The sequence below is a fragment of the Hippopotamus amphibius genome, chromosome 1 (assembly GCF_030028045.1).
Source record: "Hippopotamus amphibius kiboko isolate mHipAmp2 chromosome 1, mHipAmp2.hap2, whole genome shotgun sequence".
In the NCBI taxonomy this organism is placed as follows: Eukaryota; Metazoa; Chordata; class Mammalia; order Artiodactyla; family Hippopotamidae; genus Hippopotamus; species Hippopotamus amphibius.
In genome coordinates, this window is record NC_080186.1 from 73,274,443 (window position 1) to 73,293,583 (window position 19,141).

Here is a 19,141-nt window from a genome sequence, read left to right on the forward strand (position 1 = left end):
CCATTATTATCCTAATAGATAATATTCTGGATTTTTTTTTTTAATATTTCTATCTTCTCCTCTACTTTAAGTAAATTGTAACCAAACCTTAATTTTTAGGTTTTTATAGTGTTTGGTGATATTAGTTTTAACTGTTTTATAAGTATATACTACATTCATAATAAAATATATTGATTTAATTTTTAATAAAACATTTAATGTAGACTGTAAATATGTTCTGTAGAATGTAAATAATATGAAAAAATATACTTTCCTCATTTACTTTTCTTCTTAAAACAACAGATGGTACAAAACCAACCACCCAAAAAGTACTTTTTTTAATCTGCTCACTTTAAAAATACTATGGTAATGTTAGAGCTAAAAAAGGGTGAGTGATAACAGGGATAATACTAGGTTTATTTGATAGCCACAAAATCTATATTGCTCTTCCTAGGAATGTCCTCAATAGAAGAGATTCTTTTCAAGTATTTTCTAACGGACTGAGTAGTAGTGAGCTTTGGGTTTACTCTATGTTGTAATGACATAAAAAAGGCTCATAACTTTTTTTGTTGGTCACATTACTTTTCATTATAATCTCACTTTTATGAATCAGAAAAACATAAACCTACATGGCAGAAGCAAAATATGAAAATACGTAACTAGTCCTTAATATCTTTATGTCTCTATACTCCATTCCTCATTAGGAAACCAAAATCCAAAAAATGGCTTTGCTAATACTAGGCTGTTGATTTCAGTAATTCCTGGTCCTAGAATTTCAATCTCAGTCCTGTCCCTCACTCTCTTATGCAGTTATAGGACAAGTCAGTTGTCCCTTCTCTAAGATGGGAGATAACTATATATCAGAGGAGTCATGTGAGATTTCCTGGTTAATATTTGAAAAATGCTTAGGAGGTTAGAGGGATTGTCAAATTAATAATTATTATTATCGAGGCTGGCACAGTGAAGGGGTCTATCTGGAAGATTGTCAGCCAGCAAAATTTTAGGTTGGTTACAAGAGTTCTCATTATCAGAGAATAGCTGCTTTCAGAAAATGTATATTTAAATATTAACAACATTTGAGGAGCAAATACTCCCAGAGATAAACATATGCTTTGAATCCACAATTACTTATGCATCTTCCTTGTGCCTCCTCTATGTCTATATTTTTAAAATTCTGTAGGTAAAGAACTGAGGTTCAGTCTCAAGGTCATTGAAGCGACTGTGATTTTATTAGTATGCTCATTGAATATGCTATAGAAATGTAATTTAAGGCATTAATATGTACACACTAAATAAAACCATACAGGCTGTGGGAAAAGTTATTTATGGTGCTGGAATTTTACCAGTTTGGGAAATAAATAATATATTGTGTGTATCTCTGGAAACAATGTAAACTCAGCCTACTCAACAGAAGCAGTAAAAGAAATCTAAGCAATTCTGTAATTCTATGAGGAGGGTAATTTCACTGATGACAGCTTTCCATAATTTTACTCTTTTAGATAGCAAATAATTTTCCTTATTCTTTATTTTATTGCTATTTTGAATTGCACTCCTTGTTGGAGTTTCACCTTTTACTAATAATTCTTCGGAAGATGTATTTTCACTGTTTTTCATATGGCAGTTACTGCTGGCAGTACCTAGTTGAAACCAACAGAATTACAACTCTCTTCAATATCCCTACATGACATGGGTAATATTTCAGTTTAATCCAGGGGCATGAATTGAGCCAGGAACAACCATTTCAATTTCTACTGCAGTTTGTTTAGGCTTAACATGAACTAGCTACCATACCCTCTCTCGGTGAACCACATTAAATTGCTTACAGAGACCTGCTCAGAAAGCAAAAGGCATGGCTTTACTATTCTCATGACATACTTCTGGCTAATAATCATGAAAGCTATAAAAAGAAATCCACCACAAATGCCCTTGAAAAACTCCATACTACCGTCTATCAGTCGTTCCCACAAGAGAAGTTAAATAGCTATTAAGATTACTTTGCTTTTATATAATGTTATGTTTAGTACAACTTTTCTTAAAAACCAAAGGATCTCATCTGTAATAATAGACCAGTCCTATTTCCCTGTAACCCTGTCCATAATACTATGACTCTGCTACATACTTGCCATATAAGAGACTGAATGAATGTGCAAGGATTAATCCATACTGTCAACAGTTTTAGAATTAAGGGCACTAGTTTACAAACGACTGACTGAAATAAAGGAATTTTTTATAGCCGTATAGAAAAACAGTAGATTGAGTGCCAAATGAAAAGATCTTAAGTAAAACAGTGCCAAGTTCTTTATAAAGCCTATTTGTTTCCCTGTAAAGTGTATGAATGCACTTGTTTATATCAAAAACCCATCATTAAGGATATCATCAATGAACTTAAACAATAGATTTTGCTGAAACTAACACATAGTAGGAATGTAGTAATAAATGTTGGTGAAGTGAGTGAATGAAGGCATATGGTTGTGACTCATTCCTTCTAGCTGGAGATAAATACATAACAGTACTTATAAAGATAATTGAAGAATTATATAAATTGTCCTGATAAAATAAATTAAGACGTCAAAGTGATTTTTTGGTAAATATGAGAATAGTTTTTACATCTATTGCTCAATAACCCTGGCTTGTTTTTGGCAGTGTGGTGAGTAGATTAAGGATGATATGTGAACCAAAAATGAGGAGGCTGGAATTCTAGTCCTGACTTTTAGCTTTGGGCTAATTAGCTTTTGGCACTGGACAAAAGACTACAACAACCCATGTACTAGGCGCCTTATGCATAATAAGGAACTGTGAGTTATCTGATGTTATAGCCTGTTCTAACACGCTGTCTATGTAGGGAGCATGACTTGCTAACTTCCACAATATAGAAAAAGATATTTTGATTAGTTCAGGTTATTTCTTTCATATTACCTTATAACTATCAATTATTACTAATCATCATTGACCAGATTTGAGGCATTAACCTATTGCTTATTTGTTGATCAGGTATTTATTACAACCTATAATGTGACAAAGTACTGGCCTGTTACTCCTTTTGCTTAATTTTTATAAATGCCGATTCCTGTATCTTCCTATATTTTCACTTTCCTCATGACATATCACTACTTGGTCAGGAGTACAGTGTGACGAGAATGAAAACCTGCTTTATTTTGTCCCTGATGGCATAGCCATGGAACAAACAAGATGAAAAAATCATTGGTTATCATTTGATAATGCTGTGCAATGTTGAAAAATTATACTATTTGTTGTATTGAAATGCATGTTGGTTTTAAAGAAGTCAAACTCTTCTGAAATTATTGAGGCTTCCCATTGTCACTCCTCTGAATATCCTGTTCTGTGGCACAGATCAGTGCACTGAAGTTTCATGATTCCCTGAAGGGCTTTTAGTACATTGGTAGTGCCACTCCTCTATACTCAAAACCTCTCGGGGAAAAACTGCTAGATGTATCATCTGCTTAGTTCTGCTCTCTTCCCTTCTTAAACTACTGACCTCTGCTCCCAATTCTGCTTCAGCAGGAATATCTCTTAAACAGATATCTTCTCCATTTTCTGTTATTTTAATAATAACCAAAGATACTCCTTAGGTCTTTTGAACTTAACAGACTGACAGGTCCTTAACCCTATATTAAATTTGTTCTAAAACCTTTGCTTATAAGTCTATATAATCAGTTTTTAAGACACTATCCTAATTTTAAGAAATGTAAAAAAACAACAAAAAGAAAACCAAGTCCCCAAATTACCTATGTAATATGAAAATGAAGTATGATTTTGCATTTACAATGATTTAGCTTGGTTTTAATTTGGCAGGGGGATGCATAATAGTATTATCAACAGATTTAGCTTTCTAATTATTTTATAGAGGTTAGTATCCACAGGCATACCTCATTTTATTGTGCTTTGCTTTATTGTGCTTTGTGGATATTGCATTTTTTTACAAAGTGAAGACGTAGCAACACTGCATTGTCAGATGATGATTAGCTTTTTTAGCAATAAAGTGTTTTAAAATTAAGGTATGTACCTTGTTTTTTAGGCATAATGCTATTGCACAATCAATAGACTACAGTATAGTACAAATACAACTTTTCTATGCACTGGGAAACCAAAATATTTGTGTGTCTCACTTTATTCACTTTATTGAGGTGGTCTGGAACTGAACCAAGGTAGGCCTGTAAATAAGTTTATATTTCCCAATTGTATCAACTAAAAGTTAGTGACTTGGGAGTTCGATATATATCAAAAGATTTTATTGAGCTCTTACTAAATGTAAAGTAGTGCCATTAGGCACTCATTTAGAATTGACTAGAACTTTTTTCTGTTTTCTAGTTGCTTGTAGTCTACCAAGAGAGATAAACCAAGTTTCTACACTGCTTGGCTAGAGTCAAGTAAGGACCAGAAGAGAAGCATAAACACTACGTTCAAAGGAGAGACAGAACATCTAGATAAAAGCCTCAGGAAAGGTGGCTTTTGAGGCAGGCTTTGAAAAGGAAAGGATTTTAGCAAATAGGATGAATCATTCTAAGAGGAGGAAATACACTAAACAGAAGCACAAAGGCTGAAATGCACAGGCAAGTTTGGAGGACAAAAGCTGACAATTTGGTTGGACTACATGTAGGCTTTGTCTACACAAGTAATAAGAACTGAAACTAAAGGCTATATTGGGCCAAATATCTTTTTTAATGATTTAAATGTTATTATGTGCAGTCATATGCACATAATACTACATATACTACCAACTGTAAAATAGCCAGTGGGAAGTTGCTGTATAACAAAGGGAGTTCAACTCGAGGATGGATGATGCCTTAAAGGACTGGGACGGGGAGGGTGGGGGGGAGTCGAGGGAGGGAGGGAATACAGGGATATGTGTATAAAAACAGATGATTGAACTTGGTGTACCCCCCAAAAAAATGATAAATAAATTTTTTAAAAAATTAAAAAATAAATAAATAAATGTTATTATGTGATGTGATACTATTTTGTTATATGTTGACCCAGGTTTATACATAAAAATTTCACCAGATCCACAGTAACTAAAGCCAATGTTAGATGTAATATTGATAATTTTCTGGGTAATACCCCTTCTTATGTAATTAATTTTATAAAAATAAGTGGATTGATTATTAAGAATAGAACTTTTACACAATTAACGATAAGGGATTCTCCAGGATTCAGGAACCAGAGTTAAGGACCTTAAAGGTGTATTAAAGCTAAAAGTAACATAACAGACTTTAAATTAAACATGAAACATAGAATATGCAGATTCCTCTCTATACCTTCATGAAACCCTACAAAAATTATTGTAAAGGAAGAAAAGGTATATAAAATCAAAAGTAAATTAACAAACACATGCCAACAATATTTCAGAAGCCAAGAAGCAGCTAGATGGCTAGTAACTGAATATGATTTTTTTCTATGATTCGGTAAGTGACTGGTAGAGGAAGGAAGTAGAAGTGGCATACAGAAAATCAAAAGAAGAAAGCTGATTCATGCCGTTAGTACCATAAGGCTTAGGAATTAGAGATGCTAGGTATCTCTTAATGTGGGAGAGTAAGGAATAGGGTAAGTAGGAGGACCCCAAACCTCTCCCTTAGTCCCACAGCCAGACCAGTGTCTCTCCCCAGCAGAACAAACCAGTGATATTCTATCTATCTTTATCTATCTACCTATCTATCTATCTATCTATCTATCTATCATCTGTTATGAACTGAATGGTATCCCCTCAAAATTCATATGTTGAAGTCCTAACCCTTGGAACCTCAGAATGTGACTGTATTTAGAGGCCTTTAAAAAGATAATTAAGGCAAAATGAGGCTCTGTTGATGGACCAAACTGACTAATCTAATATGACTAGTATCCTTATAAGAAAGGAAATTAGGGGACTTCCCTGGTGGTCCAGTGGTTAAGACTCCACGCTCCCAATCCAGGGGGCTTGGGTTCAATCCCTGGTTGGGGAACTAGATCCCGCATGCCACAGCTAAAAGATCCTGCATGCCACAATAAAGATTCCACATGCCATAACTAAGACCCTGCCCAGGCAAATAAATAAATAAGTATTAAAAAAAAAAAAGTTCACACCTGTAAAGTTTTAAAGAAAAAAAAAGGAAATTAGTACAAAGACACACAGAAAAAAACAACAAAAAACACATGTGGACATAGCAAGAAGGCAGCCCTCTGCAGCCTCAGAAGAAACTAAATCTGCCAACACCTTGATCTTGGATTTCTAGTTTCCAGAACTGTGAGAAAATAAATTTCTGTTAAGCCACCCAGTCTTTGGTATGGCAGCCCTAGAACACTTATACATTATCTGTCTGTATATCTGCCTACTCCTCTATCTGCTTTACAATGACTCCTAAGAAGGAATATAAAGGAGGGTAATCAAGAATAACATAGGGAGATAAACTCGATGATGGGTGATGCCTTAGAGGGCCAGGATAGGAAGGGTGGTAGGGAGTCGCAGGAGGGAGGGGATATGGGGATATATGTATAAATACAGCTGATTCACTTTGGTGTACCTCAAAAACTGACACAACAGTGTAAAGCAATTATATTCCAAGAAAGAGCTTTAAAAAAAAAAAAAGAATAACTGCTTTGCCAGAGAAGTGAGTATAAGAGAAGGCTTTTTTTATTAGGGTTATAAAAGATAACTTCTCCTGGGAAATGACACTTAAGGTAAGATCTGAAAGGTGAGGAGAAGCCAGTTATGAAATTGTTTAGAGGAGCACTTTTTAGGCAAAAGGAAGTTTAAGGGCAAATATCTTCAGGTATAAAGGAGCACAGCAGGTTGGGAACTAATCAGCATGGCTAGAGGATAGTAAAGAAGGAGGGTGATAGAATGAGGTGGGGTTGGAGATATAAGAAAGGCTACAATATTATTTTATCCTTATGATAAATTTTCCATTTCTGCCTTAGTGGATCTGAATCTTAGTCGGTAAACTATGAGAAATATCAAATTTTATTTATTTCTCTATGTCCACTTAAATCCATCTCCCAGCCCTTATCCTACCATACTGGCTGGGATTTTATCTCACTTGTTACTGCTCCCACTCTCACACCCATTCAAAGTATTATGTAAAGGCTCTAGGGTTTGGGGCAACACCAATGGCTCAGGAAGTTTCCTTCAATAAGTGGTCATTTGGCAGCAGGGGTCACTGCTGAGACACACACTATCTCAGTCCTCCGGGTCTCTTGGGATTTGGAGGCTGAGCTGAGCTTAGTGTGTGTGAAACTTAAGTGAAGCAGGAAGATTTTGTGCTCCATCGGTGACCACAATTACATCCCCACTGAGGTTTTGCCCCTTTTGATGTCACTGTCATGAGCACTGAATAAGTCCCTACCACCAACAGAACCCACAAAGGCTATCTTCTCACTACATTGAGGGGAAAAAAGCTCCTGCACTTGCACTTGCCCTCACCCTGTCCCTTCCTAAATTCTCTTAAAGACATTCCCTTCCCTCTCCTCCCTTACATAATCTCTTCAAAGAGTTTAGGCTTTCACAAAAGATAGAGAGAGATGTTGCCTCCAAGCAGCTTCTAATTTAGGTCCTGCAGATAACCCTGAAGGTATGAAATATAGCGTCTGGCTATCCAGCAGTATTTACAATAGCCAAGACATTGAAACAACCGAAGTGTCCATCAATGAATGAATAGATAAAAAGTACAAGGGGATATTATTCAACCATTGAAAGAATAAGGAAATTCTTCCATTTGTGACAACATAAATGGACCTTGACAGCATTATGCTAAGCAAAATAAGTCAGCAGAGAGACAAATACTGTATGATCTCACTTAAATGTGGGGGAAAAATACTCATAGAAAAAGAGAGCAGATTTGCAGCTACCAAAGGGGCGGGTGGGGGTAAGGGGAGAGGAAATTGGAGAGAGGTGGTCAAAAGGTACAAACTTCCAGTTATAGGATCAATAAGTACTATAAATGCAATGTAAAGCATGATGACCATAGTTAACACAGATATATGATATATATGAAAGTTGTGAAGAGAGTTAATCCTAAGAGTTCTCATTACAAGGAGAAAGTTTTTTTCCATTTCTTTCTATTATATCTATATGAGATGATGGGTGGTAATAAACTTATTGTGGTAATCACTTCACAACATATATAAGTCAAACCTTCATATGTTGTCTACTTTATCCAGTGATGTATATCAATTATATCTCAATAAAACTAGGAAAAATAAAAGAGAGGGAGAAAGAACTGCATTTTAAAAAGCCCTGGCTATCTATTTTGAAATAAAGAAGGAAAGAATAACCAAAATTAATATCTCAATAAATTATTTTGTCTTACTAGCTTGAGTAATTTTTTTTTTTTTCAAACAACAATAACACTCACCTAATGGTAACATCAAGCAGTCTCCTGAAAGCTTATCGTGTTTATATAGTTTACTACTTTGGCTTAAAATGCACAGCCCCCTCTTTCTTGCCATTCCCTCTACTCTGATATGTGCTGGTTTTCTGGGTAATGGATCATTTGGCCTGTCTAGATGTTTTAGTATAGTACTCAGCTAATTTATTTGTCTATTTCTTCTCTTGGAAATTGGTAGCTATTGGAGTTAAGTCAAACTATTGCTGACTCCTCAAATATTTTAGACTTTGGCTAAGCATATTTTCAAAAAATAGGAGTACATGAGCCATACAAAATCAAGAACTTTAAACCACTGAAGAGTTAACAAGATAGAACACTATAAAAGAAAAGCTATTGTAATTTAGAAATATATTTCCAATGAAATATGCTGTATTCTTCTTTCAGTAATCTTAAATCAGTCTTCATGCAGAGTTTACAGAAGACATATTCTCCAGACAGTCCTTGAAGTGGGAAAAGCTTTTATTTTGAGGCTAAAAAAGATGGATTTTCTAAATTGTCATAGGCTGTGGTTTAGCAGCTGCATTCTGCATGGTCCCTACACAGCTTATTCTTCTAATTATGCTGTGACAGCTTCCTCAGTGGATTAAAATCCACACTCAGAGTTGTCTTATCTTTAACCTTTCATCCCCATGACTCCCTACTCCACAGATGCCACTCCTAATGTCTAACTCTAAGTCTGGGGACTTCTTAGATGGGTACTTGCACAATAAAAGAAAAAGGCGATTGAAGTCTTTCTCTGATCTTTAATGTCTGATTTCCACATACATATTAAACACAGAAAAATGAAAAAGTAATCTATTTTATAATATAAATGTTATCCGGTCCTTCATTCAGCTTTTAGAAAGTGATAAACCTTTGATGAGTCTATGCGGGGCAACTTATTTAAAAAAAAAAAAAGAACAGAAAAGAAAAGAAAAAGGAAAAGCAGGCTTTGCTATACAGTAATACCTCATTTGAATGGCATAAAAGAAGGCCAAAGTGGCCTGGTGTAGATAATTATTCACTCAACTGAGACTTACTTCTTTTTTTTTTTTTTTTTTTTGATGATGATGTTGAGCTTGCATATATTATTTTGTTTTTAACGTTTTATTTTTTTATTTTTTACAATAAACTGCATATATTTAGAGTGCACAATTTGGTATCCCAATCTCCCAATTCATTTCCCTCCCAACCCTCCCCGCTTTCCCCACTTGGTGTCCATATGTTTGTTCTCTACATCTGTGTCTCTTCTGCCTTGCAAACCGGTTAATTTGTACCATTTTTATATAGTCCACATATATGTGTTAATATACAATATTTGTTTTTCTCTTTCTGACTCACTTCACTCTGTATGACAGTCTCTAGGTCCATCCATGTCCCTACAAATGTCCCAGTTTCATTGCTTTTTACAGTTGAGCAATATTCCATTGTATGTATGTATCACATCTTCTTTATCCATTCATCTGTTGATGGACATTTAGGTTGCTTCCATGGCCTGGCTATTGTAAATAGTGCTGCAGTGAACATTGGAGTGCATGTGTCTTTTTGAATTATGGTGTTCTCTGGGTATATGCCCAGCAGTGGGATTGCTGGGTCTTATGGTAGTTCTATTTTTAGTTTTGCAAGGAACCTCCATACTGTTCTCCATAGTGGCTGTATCAATTTACATTCCCACCAACAATGCAAGAGCGTTCCTTTTTCTCCACACCCTCTCCAGCATTTACTGCTTATCGATTTTCTGATGATGCCCATTCTAACCGGTGTGGGGTGATACCTCATTGTAGTTTTGATTTGCATTTCTCTAATAATTAGTGATGTTGAGCAGCTTTTCATGTGCCTCTTGGCCATCCTATGTCTTCTTTGGAGAAATGCCTATTTAAGTCTTCTGCCCATTTTTTGATTGGGTTGTTTGTTTTTTTGATATTGAGCTGGATGAACTGCTTATATATTTTGGAGATGAATCCTTTGTCTGTTGATTCATTTGCAAATATTTTCTCCCATTCTGAGGGTTGTCTTTTCATCTTGCTTATACTTTCCTTTGCAGTGCAGAAGATTTGAAGTTTCATTAGGTCCCACTTATGTATTTTTGTTTTTATTTCCATTATTCTACGGGGTGGATCAAAAAGGATCTTGCTGTTATTTACATCGAAGAGTGTTCTTCCTATGTTTTCCTCTAGGAGTTTTATAGTGTCTGGCCTTACATGTAGGTCTTTTATCCATTTTGAGTTTATTTTTGTGTACGGTGTTAGGAAGTGTTCTAATTTCATTCTTTTCCATATAGCTCTCCAGTTTTCCCAGCACCACTTATTGAAGAGGCTGCCTTTTCTCCATTGTATATCCTTGCCTCCTTTATCATAGATTAATTGACCATAGTTCATCTCTGGGCTTTCTATCCTGTTCCATTGATCTATATTTCTGTCTTTGTGCCAGTACCATACTGTCTTGATCACTATGGCCTTGTAATATAGTCTGAAGTCGAGAAGCCTGATTCCACCAACTCCGTCTTTCCTTCTCAAGATTGCTTCGGCTATTCGGGGTCTTTTGCATTTCCATACAAATCGTAAAATTTCTTGTTCTAGTTCTGTGAAAAATGCCACTGGTAATTTGATGGGATTGCATTGAATCTGTAAATTGCTTTCAGTAATATAGTCATTTTCAGAATGTTGGTTCTTCCAATCCAAGAACATGGTATGTCCCTCCATCTGTTTGTGTAATCTTTGATTTCTTTCATTAGTGTCTTACAGTTTTCTGAGTATAGGTCTTTTACCTCCTTGGTTAGGTTTATTCCTAGGTATTTTATTCTTTTTGTTGCAATGGTGGATGGGATTGTTTCCTTCATTTCTCTTTCTGATCTTTCATTGTTGGTGTATAGATATGCAAGAGATTTCTGTGTGTTAATTTTGTATCCTGCAACTTTACCAAATTCATTGATTAGCTCAAGTAGTTTTCTGGTAGAGTCTTTAGGATTTTCTATGGATAGTATCATGTCATCTGGAAACAGTGACAGTTTTACTTCTTTTCCAATTTGGATTCCTTTTAGCTCTTTTTCTTCTCTGATTGCTGTGGCAAGGACTTCCAAAACTATGTCGAATAGTAGCGGTGAGAGTGGACATCCTTGTCTTGTTCCTGATCTTAGAGGGAATGCTTTCAGTTTTTCACCATTGAGAATGATGTTTGCTGTGGGTTTGTCATATATGGCCTTTATTATGTTGAGGTAGGCTCCTTCTATGCCCATCTTCTCGAGAGTTTTTATCATAAATGGGCATTGAATTTTGTCAAAAGCTTTTTCTGCATCTATTGAGATGATCATGTGGTTTTTATCCTTCAGTTTGTTAATATGGTGTATCACATTGATTGATTTGCTTATACTGAAGAATCCTTGCATTGCAGGGATAAACCCCACTTGATCATGGTGTACGATCCTTTTAATGTGTTGTTGGATTCTGTTGGCTAGTATTTTGTTGAGGATTTTTGCATCTAAATTCATCAGTGATATTGGTCTGTAGTTTTTTTGTGTGTGTAGTATCTTTGCCTGGTTTTGGTATCAGGGTGATGGTGGCCTCATAAAATGAGTTTGGGAGTGTTCCTTCCTCTGCAATGTTTTGGAAGAGTTTGAGAAGGATGGGTGTTAGCGCTTCTCTAAATGTTTCATAAAATTCACCTGTGAATCCATCTGGTCCTGGACTTTTGTATGTTGGGAGATATTTAATCACAGTTTCAATTTCATTACTTGTGATTGGTCTGTTCATATTTTCTATGTCTTCCTGATTCAGTCTTGGAAGGTTATACCTTTCTAAGAATCTGTCCATTTCATCCAGGTTGTCCATTTTATTGGCACGTAGTTGCTTGTAGTAGTCTCTTATGGTGCTTTTTATTTCTGCAGTGTCCGTTGTAACTTCTCCTGTTTCATTTCTAATTTTATTGATATGAGTCTTCTGCCTCTTTTTCTTGATGAGTCTTGCTAGAGGTTTGTCGATTTTATTTATCTTCTCAAAGAACCAGCTTTTAGTTTTATTGATTTTTGCTATTGTCTTCTTTGTCTCTATTTCATTTATTTCTGCTCTGATCTTTATGATTTCTCTCCGTCTACTAACTTTGGGTTTTGTTTGCTCTTCTTTCTCTAGTTTCTTTAGGTGTAAGGTTAGATTGTTTATTTGGTATATTTCTTGTTTCTTGAGGTAGGATTGTATCACTATAAACTTCCCTCTTAGAACTGCCTTTGCTGCATCCCATAGGTTTTGGATCATTGTGTTTTCATGGTCATTTGTCTCTAGGTATTTTTTGATTTCCTCTTTGATTTCTTCAGTGATCTGTTAGTTATTTAGTAGTGTATTGTTTAACCTGTGTTTGTTTGTGTTTTTTACAGTTTTTTTCCTGTAATTGATTTCTAATCTCATAGTGTTGTGGTCAGGAAAGATGCTTGATATGATTTCAATCTTCTTGAATTTACCAAGGCTTGATTTATGACTCAAAAGGTGATCTATCCTGGAGAATGTTCCATGTGCACTTGAGAAGAATGTGTAATCTGCTGTTTTTGGATGTAAAGTCCTATAGTTATCTACTAAATCCAGCTGATTTATTGTGTCATTTAAAGCTTGTGTTTCCTTATTAATTTTCTGCCTGGATGATCTGTCCATTGGTGTCAGTGGGGTGTTAAAGTCCCCCACTATGATTGTGTTCCTGTCTATTTCCTCTTTCATAGTTGTTAGCATTTGCCTTATGTATGGAGGTGCTCCTATATTGGGTGCATATATATTTATAATTGTTATCTCCTTTTCTTGGATTGATCCCTCAATCTTTATGTAGTATCCTTTCTTGTCTTTTGTAACATTTTTTATTTTAAAGTCTATTTTATCTGATGTGAGTATTGCTACACCAGCTTTCTTTTGATTTTCATTTGCATGGAATATCTTTTTCCATCCCCTCACTTTCCATCTGTATGTGTGCCTAGGTCTGAAGTGGGTCTCTTCGAGACAGCATATATATGGGTCTTGTTTTTGTATCCATTCAGCCAGTCTGTGTCTTTTGGTTGGTGCATTTAGTCCATTTACATTCAAGGTAATTATTGATATATATGTTCCTATTACCATTTTCTTAATTGTTTTGTTTTTGTTTCTGTAGGTCCTTTCTTCTCTTATGTTTCCCGCTTGGAGAAGTTCCTTTAGCATTTGTTGTAGGGCTGGTTTGGTGGTGCTGAATTCTCTTAGCTGTTGCTTTTGATTTCTCCATCAAATCTGAATGAGATCCTTGCTGGGTAGAGTATTCTTGGTTGTAGCTTCTTCCCTTTCATCACTTGAAATATATCGTGCCATTCCCTTCTGGCTTGTAGAGTTTCTGCTGAGAAATCAGCTGTTAACCTGATGGGAGTTCCCTTGTATGTTATTTGTTGTTTTTCCCTTGTTGCTTTTAATAAATTTTTTCTGTCTTTTTGTCAGTTTGACTACTATATGTCTTGGCATGTTTCTCCTTGGGTTTATCCTGCCTGGGACTCTCTGTGCTTCCTGCACTTGGGTAGCTATTTCCTTTCCCATGTTAGGGAAGTTTTCAACTATAATCTCTTCCAATATTTTCTCAGCTCCTTTCTCTCTCTCTTCTCCTTCTGGGACCCCTATAATGTGAATGTTGCTGCGTTTAATGTTGTCCCAGAGGTCTCTTAGGCTGTCTTCAGTTCTTTTCATTCTCTTTTCTTTATTCTTTTCCACATCAGTGATTATCACCATTCTGTCTTCCAGGTCACTTATTCGCCCTTGTGCCTCCGTTAATCTGCTATTGGTTCCTTCTAGTGTATTTTTCATTTCAGTTATTGTGTTGCATATCTCTGTTTGTTTGCTCTTTAATTCTTCTAGGTCTTTGGTAAACTTTTCTTGCAACTTTTTGATCTTTGCATCCAGTCTTTTTTCAAAGTCCCAGATCATCTTCATCATCATTATTCTGAATTCTTTTTCTGGAAGAGTGCATATCTCCTCTTCATTTAGTTGTTTTTCTGGGGTTTTATCTTGTCCCTTCATCTGGTACAAAGTCTTTTGCCTTTTCATTTTTTCTGTCTTTCTGTAACTGTGATTTTCAGTTCCCCAGAATGAAATACTGCTGATACTGCTGTCTGCCCTCTTGTGGAGGAAGCTGTCTAGGAGGCTCCTGGGTGCTTCCTGATGGGAGGGACTGATGGTGGGTAGGGCTGGATGGGCGGAGCTCAGTAAAACATTAATCCAATTTGGTGGGTGGAGCTCAGTAAAACTTTAATCTGCTTGTCTGTCAATGGGTGGGGCTGTGTTCCCACCCTGGTGGTCGTTTGGCCTGAGGTGGCCCAGCACTGGAGCTTACAGGCTCTTTGGTGGAGTTAATGGTGGACTCTGGGAGGGCTCATGCCAATGAGCACTTCTCAGAACCCCTGCTGCCAGTGCCCCTGTCTCCTCATTGAGCCACAGCTGCCCCCCTCCTCTGCAGGCAACCCACCAACACCAGCAGGTAGGTGTGGTTTAGTCTCCTATGGGGTCACTGCTCCTTCCCCCTGGGTCCTGGTGAGTACACTTTTTTGTGTGCACTCCAAGAGCGGAGTCTCCATTTCCCCCAGTCCTGTGGAGTTCCTGCAATCAAGTCCTGCTGGCTTTCAATGTCTGATTCTCTGGGGATTCCTCCTCCCATTGCTGGACCCCCAGGTTAGGAAGCCTGATGTGGGGCTCAGATCCCTCAGGACTTCTGTGGTATAACTGTTCTCCAACTTGTGAGTCATCCACCCAGCATTTATGGGATTTGATTTTAACATGATTGTGCCCCTCCTACCATCTCATTGTGGCTTCTCCTTTGTCTCTGGATGTGGGGTGGTTTTTTTTTGCTGAGTGCCAGTGTCTTTCTGTTGATGGTTGTTCAGCAGTTAGTTGTAATTCCAGTGCTCTTGCAAGAGGGAGTGAGCGCATATCCTCCTACTCCGCCATCTTGATTCTTCTCCAAGACTTACTTCTTAATAAGTCAATCTTTAACCATTTTTTTTTTTGGTTCAAATCTTTTAGGAGATATATGGCCTCCTTAACCAGAAGATGCTGGAAACAATTTAATATTCCTTTATTCAAGAAAATTATTCACAGCATCTCGATCATTGAGGAATATAGTTTGATTCATTTTGGCTCCCATCTTCCCCGATGTTTCTCCACCAAATCCAGGCTTACCTGTAGAATATGTGTATTGTTGTATTGTTTCCATTTCCCTCATCCCCCTACAATGCTCTCAGTTTTGATGATCTGCTGAAGGTAGTGAAATCAGATATATGAGCCCATTAAGAACTCTATAATAAATATAGCCAAGGGTCAAGAATAAAGTTTCTTAATTTTTCAGCAGCTGTTTAAGAATTGGTCTTCTTTTACTCAGTCATAGGCATTACACTCAACAAAGTCATAGTAGAGCTGTCTGGCACCTAACATGATGAAATAATTTGGATGTATGCTTTTAAAGTAAACCAAGTTCCCTGGATTTAGGATGATGATTTGGGAATCTGGAAGGTTCCCCTGTGGAGAATGAGGTGAGAGGTCTTAAGAAAGTTCTCATTCCTTGCGTTCATCTAAAAGATAAATTACTTTCAGAAAAATGGAGGGAAAAGAGATGGATTCCAAGAAAGTCCATAGAGTAGGAAGGGAGAAGCATTAGAGAGAATACAATCCCTGTGCTGAGGATGAAGTTTCTTATCTGACCTCTTCCAGGCCCCAAGGAACCTTTAAAAGGTCAGGGTAGGGAAATGAGGGAGGAGAAAGAGAACTGCAAGACTCCTGGACCCAAAGGAAAGAGAAGACATAGATCCACTGACATCTCAATTAAGTACCAACGTATCATGCAACCACAGGTACCAACCCTAGGACTGTTACTGTCTGAATTATTCTTTGCCTTTCTCCTGGTCTCTCTGGATCTCGGGAGAGTTATGTCCAGTATGTTGCTGCATTCTCAGGCTGGATCCCCTGTTTGGTGGCTTCTGGCTTAGTTTAGCTGATGGGAGGCAAGGGGTAGAGACTGAATGTGGGACAAGGGAGAAGCAGGATATAGCTCCTCTCTCTCTCTCTCTTTCTGAGAGCATCAGTGTTAGTGTATCCCCTATGGAGACATATTGGCCACAGTTCCAGCTTGCCAAGACCAATGTGGTCCCTGAGTTGTTGTAATGCTGTCCCCTCTCCCTATGCCCCCAGCATAGGAGTGGAATTTGCTTCCTGCTGCTACTAATCACCAAGTTGCCTAACCATTCCTTGTTTGGCTTTTCAGCTATTCCATTCCATTTGTAACACATTCTCTGTATTTCAGTTCCCTGTATAATACATTTGTGGTGTTTAGATGGTAGTTTCGTTTTTCCAGTCAGAACTTAATGATACCAAAGGCATGTTAAATCTTATTTAATGCTTACAAGTTCCCTACAAGGTAGTAATCATTACTCCTGTTTTACAGAGGAGAAAAAGCAAAAGTCAGTGCACTAAAGTCTTTGCTCAAAATCACAGCACTAGTAAGTGGTTGAGCCATGATTCAAATCCAGTTCCAAAGTCACCCTTAAATTGCTCTTCCTACCAAGGGAAATGGCAACAGCAGGGGAAACAAAACAAAACAAAACAAAACAAAAACAGGCCTGAAAACAGCCATTTAACTGCAGCATAGTTGTCCTAGGACAGAGCGCTTCATTACAGGGAGCTCCACCCACACTGAATGCTGAGAATCTGGGAGGAGACATGTCCTTGCTCCAGAGAAAAGTGCCCTGCTCCAAAGAAGCAATGCCTTCTCCACCCTGGACCAAAGAATGAGCCTATTCCTTGCAAGGATAGCAGAATTAGAGCTGGTACTAAACAAAGTGTATGCCTAAACTTAATTCTTCTGACAACCTAATTTTCACCTTTGCCATTTAAAAATAGTTTCTATCTTTGTCATGATGTGCCAGGCTTATAGACATACTTATGAATAGGATATTGCATTATTTTAATGGTAATGATTAACCCCTTGTATTCACTGTTTCAACTGATTTATATTGCCTATAAAATATTATATCAAAGATAGTCCTATTTAGTTACTGAATTCTAAGTACTGATTTTTCACAAAAGGATATGTTATGACAGTAAAAGAGAGCTGAAAAATTCTTGAAGGGATACTTCAGTAATATCTCTCACACCACTAGAGATATTCTGAGACCTCATTATATTCCAATACAGCATAAATAAGAGGAAGTTTGGTTGTTGTGAAACAAACAGTTGCTCATAACAATTCAGACTGGCTGGTTTCCATTCTATTATTAATCCTGGACTTTCTAAATGCCAATAAACTTTCTATCTAATAAATCCTCTGTGTAGATTGTTACCATAAACTCAATTACAAGGATAAATGTATATGTATACCCAACACTGAAATTCTTCATGAGTACACAGACTAGAAGGGACGCTGGTTCTTTCAAAACAAATAAAACAAAACACCAGCATGTATCCTTGGTCCAGTTTTCTACCCAATGCAGCAAGAAAGATCATGTGAAAAATATAAAAAACATCACTTTATGGATTTTAAAATCCTCTGGGGTTTTTTGTGTGTGTTCCACCCCTCACTCCCCACCCACTCCCCCCACCCCCATCCTTATTTCTGCGAACAAAACAGCCTCTGTTGCTCTGCCAGTCCCTTCTTTTATGTGCTACAGAACACCTGGTGGCCAATTGCTAGGTGGAGGATAATTAGCCCCTCAATTATCACCAGTTTATTTTCACCTGTTCCACTAGCATTTCTCTAGAACTTGAAGCTTGTCTAATTAGTCTTTTCTGACCCATTCCCCACCATCAGACTCAAGAAATAGCCCTTCCTCTAAGTAATTAACCCGTGGTAGGCCAATCCTCCAGCTTTTGTTTCAACTCCTTTTGGAATCATTAGAATCAAATGAACAAAGAAACATCATGGGACAGGGTAATAAGAAACAAAAAAGTTCTGTCTTCCTTCTCTCTTTGCCAGCCTCCAAATCCAAATTATAGAAACCTTAAGCACAGTGACATTTAGTCAGACACATATGTGCTTGCTGTTGAATGTCTTGAAAGAGCAAAATAGTACTGCCAGAATTATCAAGTTCAGTTCTCTGAAATGCCATAGGAAATATGGTGTTTATTTTATACCCAAAAGGTGAAAGAGATCAAGAAGCATTCAAATTTTAAAATACAGGCCAAAATCTCAACTTGTAAAAATCTTTTCAGGATACTGTAATTGAATAACAATTTCTTCTGTGCATTATTTTGGTAGTCTATGAGTACTTTTTCCAAACTATTTATATACATATATAGAAATTCTTACTGTGCTTTATCATCCAAGTCAACAGAGAAGTCCAGCAATGATTTCTATAAGGTTAAGGGATGGCTCATGTTTAATTATTCATTCAACAAGTATTATTGAATATCCACTTTATATCAGGCACATTGTTAAGCTACAGGGACACAAAATAATGGATGGTCCTTGCATTTATGAAGCTAAAACTCTAATGTAACTCAAAATATAATCTATTTTTTAAAGAATGTATTGAATCCACACACTAGCTTAAAAATTGACAGAAAACATTCCTATACATACTAGACATTTGTTATATTTTAGCCTGCCATCTTCTATTCCTTCTTCCCAATAGTACTCCAAGCTCCTTTGAAGAACTTCTCTTATGCCACACAGATTGATTTAGAGCTGGACACATTATCCAGATTGAGCCAGAGAGAGCCAGGCTTAAAATATTTGTCCCACTGCTAAAGCTCTCTTTTTCTCACTGAAAATCAGAGGGTGTGAGATCTTGAGTTAATGTTGCCATCTTTTAACCATTTGAGAATAAAGCT